The sequence below is a fragment of the Eptatretus burgeri genome, chromosome 6 (assembly GCF_056783735.1).
Source record: "Eptatretus burgeri isolate ZD-2024b chromosome 6, Ebu_testis_v1, whole genome shotgun sequence".
NCBI classification, from domain to species: Eukaryota; Metazoa; Chordata; class Myxini; order Myxiniformes; family Myxinidae; genus Eptatretus; species Eptatretus burgeri.
In genome coordinates, this window is record NC_140966.1 from 79,351,989 (window position 1) to 79,366,135 (window position 14,147).

At 50.0% G+C, this 14,147-nt stretch overlaps 1 protein-coding gene across 4 annotated transcripts in view; it reads right to left on the minus strand.

The window, feature by feature from the left end:
* Nucleotides 1-14,147, minus strand: part of NRDC (nardilysin convertase) — a 111,983-nt gene that overhangs the window by 59,567 nt on the left and 38,269 nt on the right. The window lies entirely within an intron of this gene.

Sequence of the window (14,147 nt, forward strand, 5' to 3'; positions counted from 1 at the left end):
AAGTGCATTACAGGATGGCATCTGAAGTCAACACCGAAGAAGCACGAAACCAAGCCCCAACCTGAGATGACACTTTTAGCTGGAGCTAGGGAAAGGCACTTTCCAATAAAAGGGGCAATTTCCCCACACCACCCACAACCACTATTGTACACCCCCCCCTCCGTCCCCCCCCCCCACTACCATTGCAACCGATGTAGCACCTGCTTGTAATATGTATACCTTTGTGCACCAGGTACCTGTGATTAAAGATGAGGAACTTATTCAAATGATGGCAGCAGCTAAACTTGAGAATGATGATTTGCATATAATGTTTGGAAAGGAAGATGAAAATGTAAATGTAGATGTGGACCAAGATGCTGCAGGTTCTGGCATAAATGTTAAAATGGAACTGTAAATGGATGTGCATCAGTTAGTACGAGTTCAGACTCACACCTTAAGCATGAGCAGTTTTTGGATGGAGATTTTACTGAGTGATTTGTTAATTAGAGGGTTGGCATGTGGTTCCATCTTTAGTGGGGCAGGTAGCTCTCTCCCTGGGTTAGAGGAGTGCAGGGGAGCCTTTCGACTGCCATGGAGACCATCTGGAGTTGCCCCAAGGATGGAACTCCTCCCAGGGAGTGGTCTGTCTGCATCGTGAATCTGGGTCATCTGCCGGCCTGAATCAAGATGCTTGATTGTGATTTAATAAACATTGTTTCTTAAAAGTAACAAAAGGAGGGTAACAATTCTTTGTACCTTTTTCTTTAAAGCTTTTGTTTCTTCCCAACTCAATTCACTCGTCTGCAGTTAATTACAATATATTCTTGCTTGGGACATTGTGTGCGAGATAAGGAAGGTTAACCTTGAATGACTGAAGGGAGCATTGTGTAGCAGAATCTGGGAGGAAAACTCCTGATCTTGCTTATCAGTTTGATATATATCGCCAGGACAGAGGCCAGCTGGTAATGCAGCTGGTCCTGGGATGAAAGGGAAGACGATTATGCAATTAAATTTGTTGGAGATAAAACCATGTAAATATATATATATATATATATATATATATATATATATATATATATATATATATATATATATATATATATATATATATATATATATATATATATATATATATATATATATGAGGGAGTGACTCGACCATTCGGGCAGAGCACTCTCTGGGTTCCTCAAATGCAAATTGTTGTGCCTGGGGTGTCTTCCGTGCGCAAATATTGATAGATAATAAACAATTTTCTCAAGTATATCGACGTCTTAATGCCTCAGTAAAGGGTGATTGACGCCTCGACTATATATATATATATATGTATGTATATTATATATATATATATATATATATATATATATATATATATATATATATATAATATGTAAATATATATATAGCATGTAAATATATATATAGTTACAGCTGTGGAAATTTGCAATACACCACAAAGGTTCCTTAGATCAGTTATGACGCTAAGTTTATGTGCAGATAGTTCCCCACTGTTGTTTAAAGGGTTTGTGTGATTCATCGGGCTGCGATGCTTTGAGATAGCCGTTTTTCTTTTCTATCGTTATTTTGAGCCACCGTTGCAACAAACCTCCACACAAACAACCGCCAACACCAACTACGCCACAACGCCAACCACGCTCACACCACCCCACAACCACAACCACCAACGCTCTCAACAACCGCTTCCGAATGGCAGAACAAAAAGCACTCGTGAAGCATGTGGGGTTTTTTCCCGCCTGATTCTCCCGCCTGTTCTTCCCCGCGCTTGGTGTGGGGGAGGTGCGATCCGAGCTTGGGTCAAAGGTCATGTAAAGGAGGGGTCTGATTTTGGGGGAATAATTCCCTGGCCCCGAGCCAAAACTGACTTTCCTCGTCCCCCGCACGGCGCGGGGAGGGGGGAGTGAGAGGCACGCCCCTTTTTGGGAAGCTTCCAGAAGGAAGGTGGAGCCAGAAATGGGGCGGGGGAAAGGGCGGAGCCCTACTTACAAAAGGCAAACAGACGCGAGGCTCGGGGTCTTTTCTCGGTTCATGCTGGCTCGTTCATTCTGGGTCTCTTCTCGGTTCATGCTGGCTCGTTCATTCTGGGTCTCATGGCGCTGGTCACCCATTGGGCTTCTCTTCTCCCTCCCTTCGTTTGGACCTCTTCGTTTTGGGCTTCTCTCTCTCTCTCTGGTCCTGAAGCCCCTTCTGCCCTTCAGTCTTTTGCTTGTTTGGTCGTGGGTCGTGGAAGCACCAGCAACAACGCCGGAGAGAGCTCGCTGACCACGCCAGGGGCCCGAGGTCAGGCGCGGCTACGCAAGGCCGTGGGGAGTCGACGTCGCGACCTGCCCACCGTCGCGCCATGAGGGCGCGGGTAAGACCCTTCGGTCTCACGGGACCTGTTCGGTCCTCCAGGTCCCGTGCCATAAAGGTTTACGAACCCCGTCTACCTCCCTGCCTATGGGGAGGGTTTTTCTTTGTTTTTGTATGCATGCTGTGGCGCCATGTCCTGCCAAGTAGAAACTGTGTAAGTAACTGTGCATGTAAATTGATCCTTGCCTATAGTCGGTCGTATTGCTTTTGTTTTCTATTTCTTGCTTGTATATTGCATGACTGCCTTGCTTGTGTTGTGTGTGCAATATGTGCTTTAAATAAATGTCCTTGTGTGCAATGTATCCCGTTGGTCGTCTTTTTCCCTTTTGAAAGTGCCATCTTGAATCGCGGAATAAATTAGTAGAGGGTTTAGAACGCCCGGTAAACAGAATCACATCCGTCGAGGTCGGCGATTACACCGCTCGGTTATCACTGTAGCACGGAACAGACCGCTTAAGCGGTTTGTGTCCTAGGCCGACCTGCGGCGAGGTACGATTGCCCGGTCGACTACTCGCGCAGGTACTTAGGTAGGTCGAATTTGGCGAGCAACCCTATCCTGCGCGGGTGGGCAATTGGCACAATTGTGGTGAGGTTAAACCCCCACCCGTGACTGGCTCCTGGCGGTAGTTCCAGGAGGGTCACGACTGAATTGTCCGTCCGGTGGGCGACGCGGTTGTGATTGGAGTAACGCAATCGCTCGCACGCCAGGCGGGCCAGAATTCGAAACAATATATAAATATATATATATATATATATATATATATATATATATATATATATCTATATAAATATATATATATATATATATATATATATAAATATATATATATATATATATATATATATAAATATATATATATATATATATATATATATATATATATACACACACTCCTCGCATGCTCTTCTCACCGAAGAAGCTGCATAAAGCAACCAAGAAAGGCTACCAAGATAAGCCCATTGCTGTTTCAAACCCTTCCCAGAGTTCCTCCACAGCTGCAGAGACATTCACAAATAGTACACACATGACAATCCCAATGCTCACACCGCCTCGATTGCCAGACCGGTTTCATCGCTTATTGGCAAATCATCACTGACAGCGCAGACAGAAATGCATACCAACGATGCTCCCAAGCGTGTTCCACACGCAAATGTCAAAAGCAGTCAATATATAAATGATAAAGACCAACTCACATATCCTGCTGGTATGTGTAATATATATATATATATATATATATATATATATATATATATATATATATATATATATATATATATATATACATATATATATATATATATATATATATATATATATATATATATATAAATATATATATATGTATATATATATATGTATATATATATATATATATATATATATATATATATATATATATATATATATATATATATATATATATATATATATATATATTGTTGCGGATTCGCGCCCGCCGGCGTGCGGACGGCCACGTAACTCGAATCGCGGCACGTCGCCCACCGGACGGACAATCCAGTCGTGACCCTCTCGGACTAACGCCGGGAACCAGTCACGGGTGGACCTTTCGGTCTCACCACGATCGTGCCAATCGGCCCCCGCGTGGGATAGGGTTGCTCGCCAAATTCGACCTACCTAAGTACCCACACGGAGGGTAGACCGGGCGATCGCACCTCGCCGCAGGTCGACCTCGGACACGGGCCACTTTAAGCGACCCGTTCCGTACTATCGGGATAACCGAGCGGTGTTATTCGTCGGCCTCGACGGTTCGATTAATTATCGGGCGTTTTAGCCCACGACCAACCCTTTACGTGAAGCAAGATGGAGATTCAATGAAAGAAAAGACGAAGCGAAGCGGGAAAACAGTTCAACAATAAGCACATTTATTTCGCGATGAACGGAAAGCACACATATACAATTCCACCAAAAGCACATGTAAAAGAAGAAGACAATGCAATATTACACAAAAAGCAAATGCAACAATGCAGATCTAACCGACGACCAGGCACACGGCAACACTTATACAATTTTACTTCACAGACGGCGCCGACAACACATATTCCCAAAGCAAAAGAAAAGAGAACCACCCTCCAGGATGAGGCGGGCCTGGGGCCGAGACCGTGTCGGGCCTACCCGTCTGATGATGTGACGCAGAGCGGCGGCGGCGCCTCAACTCCGCGGGCCTCGCGGACAGTGTCTGGTAGGGGGTGGGAGAGGGGCCCCCTTTGTCGCACTATCTCAGCGCGGGGGGAAACAGGAGGGGGTTGCTGATGCTCGGGGGAAGGAGGATATTACCCTGTCTCGGGTCCCGCGGCGAGCGTCTCCTCCTCCACCTCGGTCGCGTTGCTGGCCTCTCTCTGTGCAGCTCCCGGCACCGACGCGAGCACCCCCTCGTCCGCCTTCGCCGCCGTCACCTCTCCACAGCTCCGTCCTCTTCACTCTGACTAGTACCACTTCTTTCCAGCTCCACCGACGACTCTCTTGAACTCCGCACACTTGAACTTCCAACTGAACTCTTCTTGACTGACGAACGCAGCTGTTTTTATAAGCCCCGTGGCTTCGCTCTTTCACCCTTGACCCTCTGCCTCCGACCCTTCACCTCTCCAACTGCCTCCCCATTGGCCCGAGGAAAAGTGGGCGTGAATGCTTTTTGATCCATGAATTTGCATATAGCGACCGCCCTCCAACGCCCTGGAGGCGGGGCCAATTCGCCCCAGCTCGCAGATTGGACGGAACAAAAGTGGGCGTGAGTCGTTTTTGATCCGTTTTCTGTGGAAAGTCCGTGATGTTTTTGAACACGCTGCTCGGTGCGCGCCCCACACGACTCCAGCATCGGCGCCCACAAGTGGCGTGGGAATGACGGTGATGCGATGGTGGCGAGTTGTGACGGTAAAGGTCGTGGCGGTTGTGGTGAAGCGGCGTTGTGGTTGGTGGTTGTTGTTGTGAAGCGGCGTTGTGGTTGGTGGTTGTTGTGTGATGGCTGTTGAGACGTGGTTGGTGGTGGTAATAATGGCGGCTGGTCCAAAATAAAGATAGTAAAAGAAAAACGGCTATCCTGAAGAGTCGCAGCCCGACTGATTGACATTTATTCCCTCTAGACAACGGGTTTGGGCCTAACTTCACATATACTTACCGAGATATCTCACCTAAGGGACCTGAATGGTGGTTTGCGAATTTCGTCAACCACAACACTACCCCCTCCCCTTTTTACAGACTCGTCCCGAGTCGTCAAATTTTCGTGTGCCATCATGTGTAGTTTTCCCCTAGTACATTTTACCTACGGATCCCTGAGTGCGACATTCATGGTATTCGTGTCCCCAAAATAAATAACCTGAGGGCTGAGTAACTACCTAAACAAACTCACTCACACAGACGACTTAAATAAAATTGCCGGCGCTAAGACAAACATGCCGGGGGCGCACTCATATTTACAGTACATCGTAACCTTAACTTACAAATTTTACACAAAACCATGGCCCAGGATCACTGAACTCTGCAAAAAGAAAGCAGTTAGCAGGGAGCCAGGCTGCTCGCATGCAGTCTCTGGCTCAAAACAATGCAGGTGACAGGGAACGTGGCCGGCTGCTCACACGCAGTCCAAGGCCTTCCCTTTTGAACTGAATGCAGTGAACCACAACGGTGCATGGGCCGCACAAACGTAGTCTCCGTGCCAGCTCAAGTGGCACACGCAATGAACACAACGAATGGATGGATGAATGGATTGAACTGAACGCCGTGAACCACAACGGTGCATGGGCTGCACAAATGCAGTCTCCGTGCCAGCTCAAGTGGCACACGCAATGAACACAACGAATGGATGGATGAACACAAACACGGTGCACGGGCCGCCACTGCAGGCCCGTGTTGTAGCTGCCAACAGGGCAGTTCTTGCAGCTTGCAAACTGTTGCTTTCTGATCCTGGCGCACATGGCAATGAACAGGGGGGGGCAAAGCAAAAATTGAACGGGGCTGGTGAACGTGGGCAGTGGGCATGGCATGGCAAAGGTGAGCAGGCAAACCCAGCCCGCAGAAGAAGGCCGCTGCAGGCAAACACAGCCGGCAGATGAACTGGCCGGCACAGGCCTTGAAGCACAGCAGCTGCAGACTATCCAGCCGGCACAGGCCTTGCAGCAAAACAACAGCTGCCGATGAAGTGGGCCGGCACAGGCCTTGAAGAAAAACAGCCAGCCGGCAGATGAAGTGGGCCGGCACAGCCTTACAGCAACACAGCCAGCAGATGAAGCTGGCCAGCCTTCGCCGTTCAGTGGAGGTTGGTGGAGGGAGTGCGGTGGTGCTGGCCACTCGGAAGGCGGGCTCGGACCTACCCTACGGTCTCCCTCCCAACCTATCGCCTTTGCCTGTCACTGTCCATACCCACTCCCTTAATTTGTCAAACCCCAATTTAGCCCCAACTTATTTTTTTGTTGTTTTTATTTTTACTTCCCCACTATAAATCGTCCCCTAACCCCCTGTACTGTCCTTGTTCGGCTAACCTATCCTGTCACCAAGCCTACTCCCAACCCCTACGTTCCCTTCCCGGTACGGAGGGGAACAAGGGAGAGCTAACGTCCTGTGTCGAGACCCAACTCAAGCCTCAGAATGGCCTCCCCAGAGTTCAGCGATCTATAACCAAAGTGGGTCCAGCGGCCCACAACGAGAGCGAGGGGGTGGATGGTGCGGAGGGGTACATCTCCTAATCTACCCTATCCATTTAACTGTTAAACTACCCCGGGGCTTCCAACAAGCGCCTCGCGCTTAAACTATTGGTTCTAACAACCCAGATTCCCGTCGCCTGTGTTGGTGTCCTCACAATTTCGGGCCTCGCCCCCCAATTTTCTCTCCGTGCCCTCACACGGTCTCCTGGCTGGGACACGTGGCTCCCTTTGGCAGGCACGACCCTCTGCCGAATCTCCCGCTATGGCACCCCCGGGCACTACACTGCCTCCGAGCCTACCAGCTCCCTAACACCGGGGAGTGCCCCCCATGGCACCTCCCCTGAAACGCACACGTGGCAGGCTGGCTTCCCAGGCCCCTTTCCGAGGGTCACCCGTGCCCACAACACTGCCCACGCGGCTAATGGCGCCCCCGCACCAAGCAGGCGCACCCGTGCCCACTACGCTATCCCGGCCCCCCATGGGCCCTTGGCCTACTACGGCCGACTAGCCTGGTGCCCGGGGTACCCACTCAGCGATACTCACTTTTCGCAGCCACGCTCCCAGCCCGTCAACAGGGCTCCTGCACCCCTCCAAACGGGTTTCGAGCCTACACACCCACCAACAACAAAACAACCTCCATTTTTGTTAATTTGACTAACCCCCTAACTCACTCTACACTGACCCCGGGGTCCCTTGGGCGGGAGTCACTCCTCCCCCCAATCACTCATCGCATCATGCATTCAACATTCGCTCCACTCACACAGACCCGCTGGCCTCACTCACTCAACATGTCTCCACACAACTCACCAACTCTTCAACACACCCACACCGCTGGACTCTGCCATCTTTTAACTACCTCGCCTACCTAACTCGTGCTCCCACGTCGTCCCTTAAACTACAGCACGTTCCTTTTAACACTACGTAGCTAAGCTACGTCAACTCTACACATCCAAAGTCTGTCACTGTCTCCAAATCTCTAAAATAACTTTTATTTCCCCACCTAAAGCTCACTAAATCCCTCTACCTAATCCATTCCACGGACTCCATGAGGACTTACCCCTGCCCCATGAAGTCGGTCTAGCTAAGCTAACCCTTCCCCCTAACTAGTTTCCATCCTGTGCCCAGGTAAGGGGGTCTTCCACCCCTTGCCCAGGAATCCTGTGCACCCGAAAGTGAGGCTTGTTTTTTTTGTTTTTTTTTCCTGCGCAGCACCAGCGCGGCAACTCAGAGCTCGCGCACTTTGCACCTGCCCGTGACGTCATGCAGCTGCACGTGTTCCTCGTCCCTCCTTGGACGGTACCATCCGGCAGGGATACCCCTCCTGCAGGATTCCAACCCCACGTGCAGCCATGACGTCACAGTGCGCAAAAAAAAAAAAAAAACACAAGCCCCACGTCTCGAGGGGTTCCCCACGCGAACACATGTGCTTTGCCCGTTGGAGCTTAACACACACGATCGCGTGGAGAACCCGTCCGGTCCAAATCCGTAATCCTGCCTAAACTTTGTCCGTCCGCGGGATCGGCAAATCCACCGCGTGCGTTTCCGGACCGGGACTTCCCTCTCGCAAGCGAGCACGTGGGGGCCTCGTGCTCACTGCTGGGTGAACCCGGCACGGTCCCCGAAACAACTACAGCCGCTACCCGGCTTTCTTTCTTCACATGTCTCCGTCGTCGCCTCCATTCCACCCACGCACACCTGCGTGTTACGACACTCACACTCCATTCCATTACATTCACACTGGGAGACGCGGCTGCGTGCTCCCGCATGCCAACCGACATCTCCCTCACATACCGCTCTCTCACACACACGGTCTCCCTTGCATAAACCATACCACTCACACGCGCGGGGGCACTCACCCGCGGTGCCTCATCCACACACGGCCCCTCACTCACACACGCGGGGGCACTCAATCGCGGTGCCTCATCCACACTGGCCGTTTCATCCTCACACACGGCCTCACTCATACACCGTGCCTCATCCATACACGGCGTGTTGGGAAGCACGTACTCCGGCACCATCGCCACCACACCACTCACACACGGGGTCGCTTCCACACACGGGGACGCACTCACGCCTTGCACCACACACACAGGGACAACCACACTGGGGATTCGTGTCCCCACAAGGGTCTCCGGGGCCTCTATACCCCCCAAGCTCTCCGTGCACCCGTTCGCAGCACTCCTCCCCTCGACCTCGCTCGACACGACTGAACCCACCTGGTCGTGACTCGCCTCAAGGGGGCATACTCCCTCCCCTCGTTCCTGGAGGAGGCCATCCAGCTGCTCGCACCGGGCCTCCACCCAGTCCACCAGCTCACCCCCATTATCCTCCACTACCTGTGTGTGTGTGTGTGTGTGTGTGTGTGTGTGTGTGTGTGTGTGTGTGTGTGTGTGCGTCACTTACCCCGTCTTCATCGTGCAGTCTTCCCTCTATCGTTCCCTTCCCGGCTACCGTCACGACCCTCGCCCAACACGCCCCCCGAATTATTTTTTCACCCGCCTCCACCGCGGGCCCGACAGCCGTTGCACCCCCTTCCAGCTCGTTCGCTCCCACATGTGGAGTCGCCATTTTTATCTCCCTGGTCACGGCCTTCATGCCCGCCTGCAGGCATCGGCCCATGTTCTGCGTCTCACCCCGCAGCTCTTTCATTTCTTCCCTCAATTGCTTGTTCATTCCTTTCATTTCGTTTTTCATTTCATTTGTATTTGTATCCATCTTTTGTGCATTCGCATCCATCTTTTCGTTCATGCCTTTCATTTCGTTTTTCATTTCGTTTTTCATTTCATTTGTATCCATCTTTTCGTTCATGTTTCGCATTTATCTTCGCTGTCATTTCTGCCAGCATGGAGCATAGCTGGGCCATGTCGGGTGCGCTTGGGTGAGCCGTTTCGGCAGGGGTTGGGGAAGGGTTTTGGTGGAGAGGGGGAGGGGAGGTGTCATACACCGCGGCCGCTGCCGCACCCATTTCGGGCTCTGGGTTCGGTTGGGCGAGTTCGTTTTCCTGTACAACCAACATTTCCTGCACGGGGATTTCATCCTGAGCCATGGATTCTACACATTCTACATCCATTTCTAATACCCCCGGCTCCCGCTCGCCTTGAGACGCCATCTTGCTTCTCTTAAAGGGTTAATTTAGCTCGCTCGTAATTTGGAGGGAATCGGGGGTCGCTCCTCTCACCCCTGGACCGATTCCCGTGAATTTAATTGGAGACAGGAGAGCCCGTTTTTCCCGTTCTCCGACACCAGTGCCGCGAGGAGGGCGATGGGTTTATATCGCACGACCTGACACCAGTGTTGCGGATTCGCGCCCGTCGGCGTGCGGACGGCCACGTAACTCGAATCGCGGCACGTCGCCCACCGGACGGACAATCCAGTCGTGACCCTCTCGGACTAATGCCGGGAACCAGTCACGGGTGGACCTTTCGGTCTCACCACGATCGTGCCAATCGGCCCCCGCGTGGGATAGGGTTGCTCGCCAAATTCGACCTACCTAAGTACCCACACGGAGGTTAGACCGGGCGATCGCACCTCGCCGCAGGTCGACCTCGGACACGGGCCACTTTAAGCGACCCGTTCCGTACTATCGGGATAACCGAGCGGTGTTATTCGTCGGCCTCGACGGTTCGATTAATTATCGGGCGTTTTAGCCCACGACCAACCCTTTACGTGAAGCAAGATGGAGATTCAATGAAAGAAAAGATGAAGCGAAGCGGGAAAACAGTTCAACAATAAGCACATTTATTTCGCCATGAACGGAAAGCACACATATACAATTCCACCAAAAGCACATGTAAAAGAAGAAGACAATGCAATATTACACAAAAAGCAAATGCAACATGGCAGATCTAACCGACTACCGGGCACACGGCAACACTTATACAATTTTACTTCACAGACGGCGCCGACAACACATATTCCCAAAGCAAAAGAAAAGAGAACCACCCTCCAGGATGAGGCGGGCCTGGGGCAGAGACCGTGTCGGGCCTACCCGTCTGATGATGTGACGCAGAGCGGCGGCGGCGCCTCAACTCCGCGGGCCTCGCGGACAGTGTCTGGTAGGGGGTGGGAGAGGGGCCCCCTTTGTCGCACTATCTCAGCGCGGGGGGAAACAGGAGGGGGTTGCTGATGCTCGGGGGAAGGAGGATATTACCCTGTCTCGGGTCCCGCGGCGAGCGTCTCCTCCTCCACCTCGGTCGCGTTGCTGGCCTCTCTCTGTGCAGCTCCCGGCACCGACGCGAGCACCCCCTCGTCCGCCTTCACCGCAGTCACCTCTCCACAGCTCCGTCCTCTTCACTCTGACTAGTACCACTTCTTTCCAGCTCCATCGACGACTCTCTTGAACTCCGCACACTTGAACTTCCAACTGAACTCTTCTTGACTGACGAACGCAGCTGTTTTTATAAGCCCCGTGGCTTCGCTCTTTCACCCTTGACCCTCTGCCTCCGACCCTTCACCTCTCCAACTGCCTCCCCATTGGCCCGAGGAAAAGTGGGCGTGAATGCTTTTTGATCCATGAATTTGCATATAGCGACCGCCCTCCAACGCCCTGGAGGCGGGGCCAATTCGCCCCAGCTCGCCGATTGGACAGAACAAAAGTGGGCGTGAGTCGTTTTTGATCCGTTTTCTGTGGAAAGTCCGTGATGTTTTTGAACACGCTGCTCGGTGCGCGCCCTACACGACTCCAGCATCGGCGCCCACAAGTGGCGTGGGAATGACGGTGATGCGATGGTGGCGAGTTGTGATGGTAAAGGTCGTGGCGGTTGTGGTGAAGCGGCATTGTGGTTGGTGGTTGTTGTTGTGAAGCGGCGTTGTGGTTGGTGGTTGTTGTGTGATGGCTGTTGAGACGTGGTTGATGGTGGTAATAATGGCGGCTGGTCCAAAATAAAGATAGTAAAAGAAAAACGGCTATCCTGGAGAGTCGCAGCCCGACTGATTGACATTTATTCCCTCTAGACAACGGGTTTGGGCCTAACTACACATATACTTACAGAGATATCTCACCTAAGGGACCTGAATGGTGGTTTGCGAATTTCGTCAACCACAACAATATATATATATATATATATATATATATATATATATATATATATATATATATATATATATATATATATATATATATATATATATATATATATATATATATATATTGTTACGGATCTGGAAACCATACGCGTTCAAACATACAGATGTCCCAAGTGTCAGTTATTCCGTTAAGTACGTGTGAGAGAGGTCCCTTCCTTTTGTCTCATGGGAGAATCAAAAGTGTGCGTTGCGATGTCCTTTTCGGTAGGTTATTACATCTAGCAACCATCCAACAAACCATCTAACGACCATCCAACAAACCATCAAACAGACCATCCAACAGACCCTCTATAGGTGCTGTCACACCTTGACGATTTAGCCAGTGTATGCCGATTTATGAAAAAATTGTCTAAAACGCTGGCACACGTCGAATACGTTATGGGTAAGTTGTGTGTATGTTAAGAGCACGCTGAAAAACACTGCCATACGTCGTAGTACGCTGGCTTTAATCATTGTACTCTGCGGTTGTCCGCAAATTTTAGCATGCTTGAAATTTTACGACGTATGCCGGCGTATGGCTCACACGTTCCGCATACGCTGGGAATAAGTTGTAGGCACGTTATGCGATCGTTGACACACGTTACTTGTAAGTTACTCATAAGTCGAAACACGTGGAGGTAATGATTAGCATTCCCGAAACTTATTTATAACCTATGAGTAACGTGTTGTAGGCATGTTACACGATCGTTGCCACACATCGAGGCACGTTATGCGATTGTTGGCACACGTCGATACACGTTACTTGTAAGTTACTCATAAGTCGAAACACGTCGAGGTAATGCTTAGCGTACCCAAAACTTTTTTTCTAACCTGAGTAACGTGGTTTGAATCTATGAGTAACGTACCTCCAACGCATATTGACGTACGTACACGTAGTTGATTGACGTCTTCCGGACGACCACATAACTTACTGAACGTGTTTCAAATTTACAGCTCCCGTATAATGGCGTATTGGCAGCGTTTCAAAAAAAAAAAAAAAACAACAGCAACTTCCGATATTTCGTCACGTGCCGTTACGTCACGTCCGATTGCCTCTTCAGTTTGCTCGTCTTATTCTTAGTTCTTCCTCTGTGAATATTTTCTGTTTGAGGATATGGTCACGTCGACGTCGAAACTTAAAAGCAAATGTCCAAATATATTTTAAAATTCGTGATAGACTTAAAAAAAAAAAAAAACACAACAACAACTTCAGATATTTCGTCACGTGCCTTCACGGAGCCAAGGAGAAAAAAAGAAAATGTGCCTTGACGGAGAAAATAAGTTTCGGGTATGCTAAACATTACCTCGACGTGTTTCGACTTGTGAGTAACTTACAAGTAACGTGTGTCGATGTGTGCCAACGATCGCATAACGTGCCTACAACTTATTCCCAGCGTAGCGGAACGTGCGAGCCATACGGTGAGTACGTCGTAAAATTTTCAGCATGCTTGAAATTTCACGACGTACTAAATGTACCACGAAATATGACAGTGTACTTCATCGTTTTTCAGCATGCTCTTAACATATACACAACTTACCCATAACGTATTCGACGTGTGCCAGCGTTTTAGACAAAATTTTCAGAGGTCGGCATACGCTGGCTAAATCGTCAAGGTGTGACTGCGATGTTGACCCTTCCAATTCTCAGGCGGTTATGATTTAAATCGACGTGCGGCACCTTTTGAATTAGCTACGCCACGTGATCGTCAGCGATACGTGCAGCGCGCTATGCATACCTTAGACTATCGTTGGGCATAGGTTGTGAACGCCGACAACACGCTAATCATTCGTTGGTCTAAGTCATCTATAAGTTATCAAAACGTTCTGTGTACGTTACTAATACGTTATGCATACGTCCAACTCGTTATGAATACGTCCAAAACTTAAAAAAAAAACATCAAAATTTCAGCGTACGCCAACGTTTTACATACATTTTTATACGTTGCCATTGCTGGCTAAAACGTCAAGGTGTGACGGGGCCATAACGAACATCCAACAACCAACCACGGTACCTTCCAGCGCTTGCAACCCTCGCCTCGCTGGCCACAGCATACGGGGCAAAAACGTCCAGTCCGCCGTT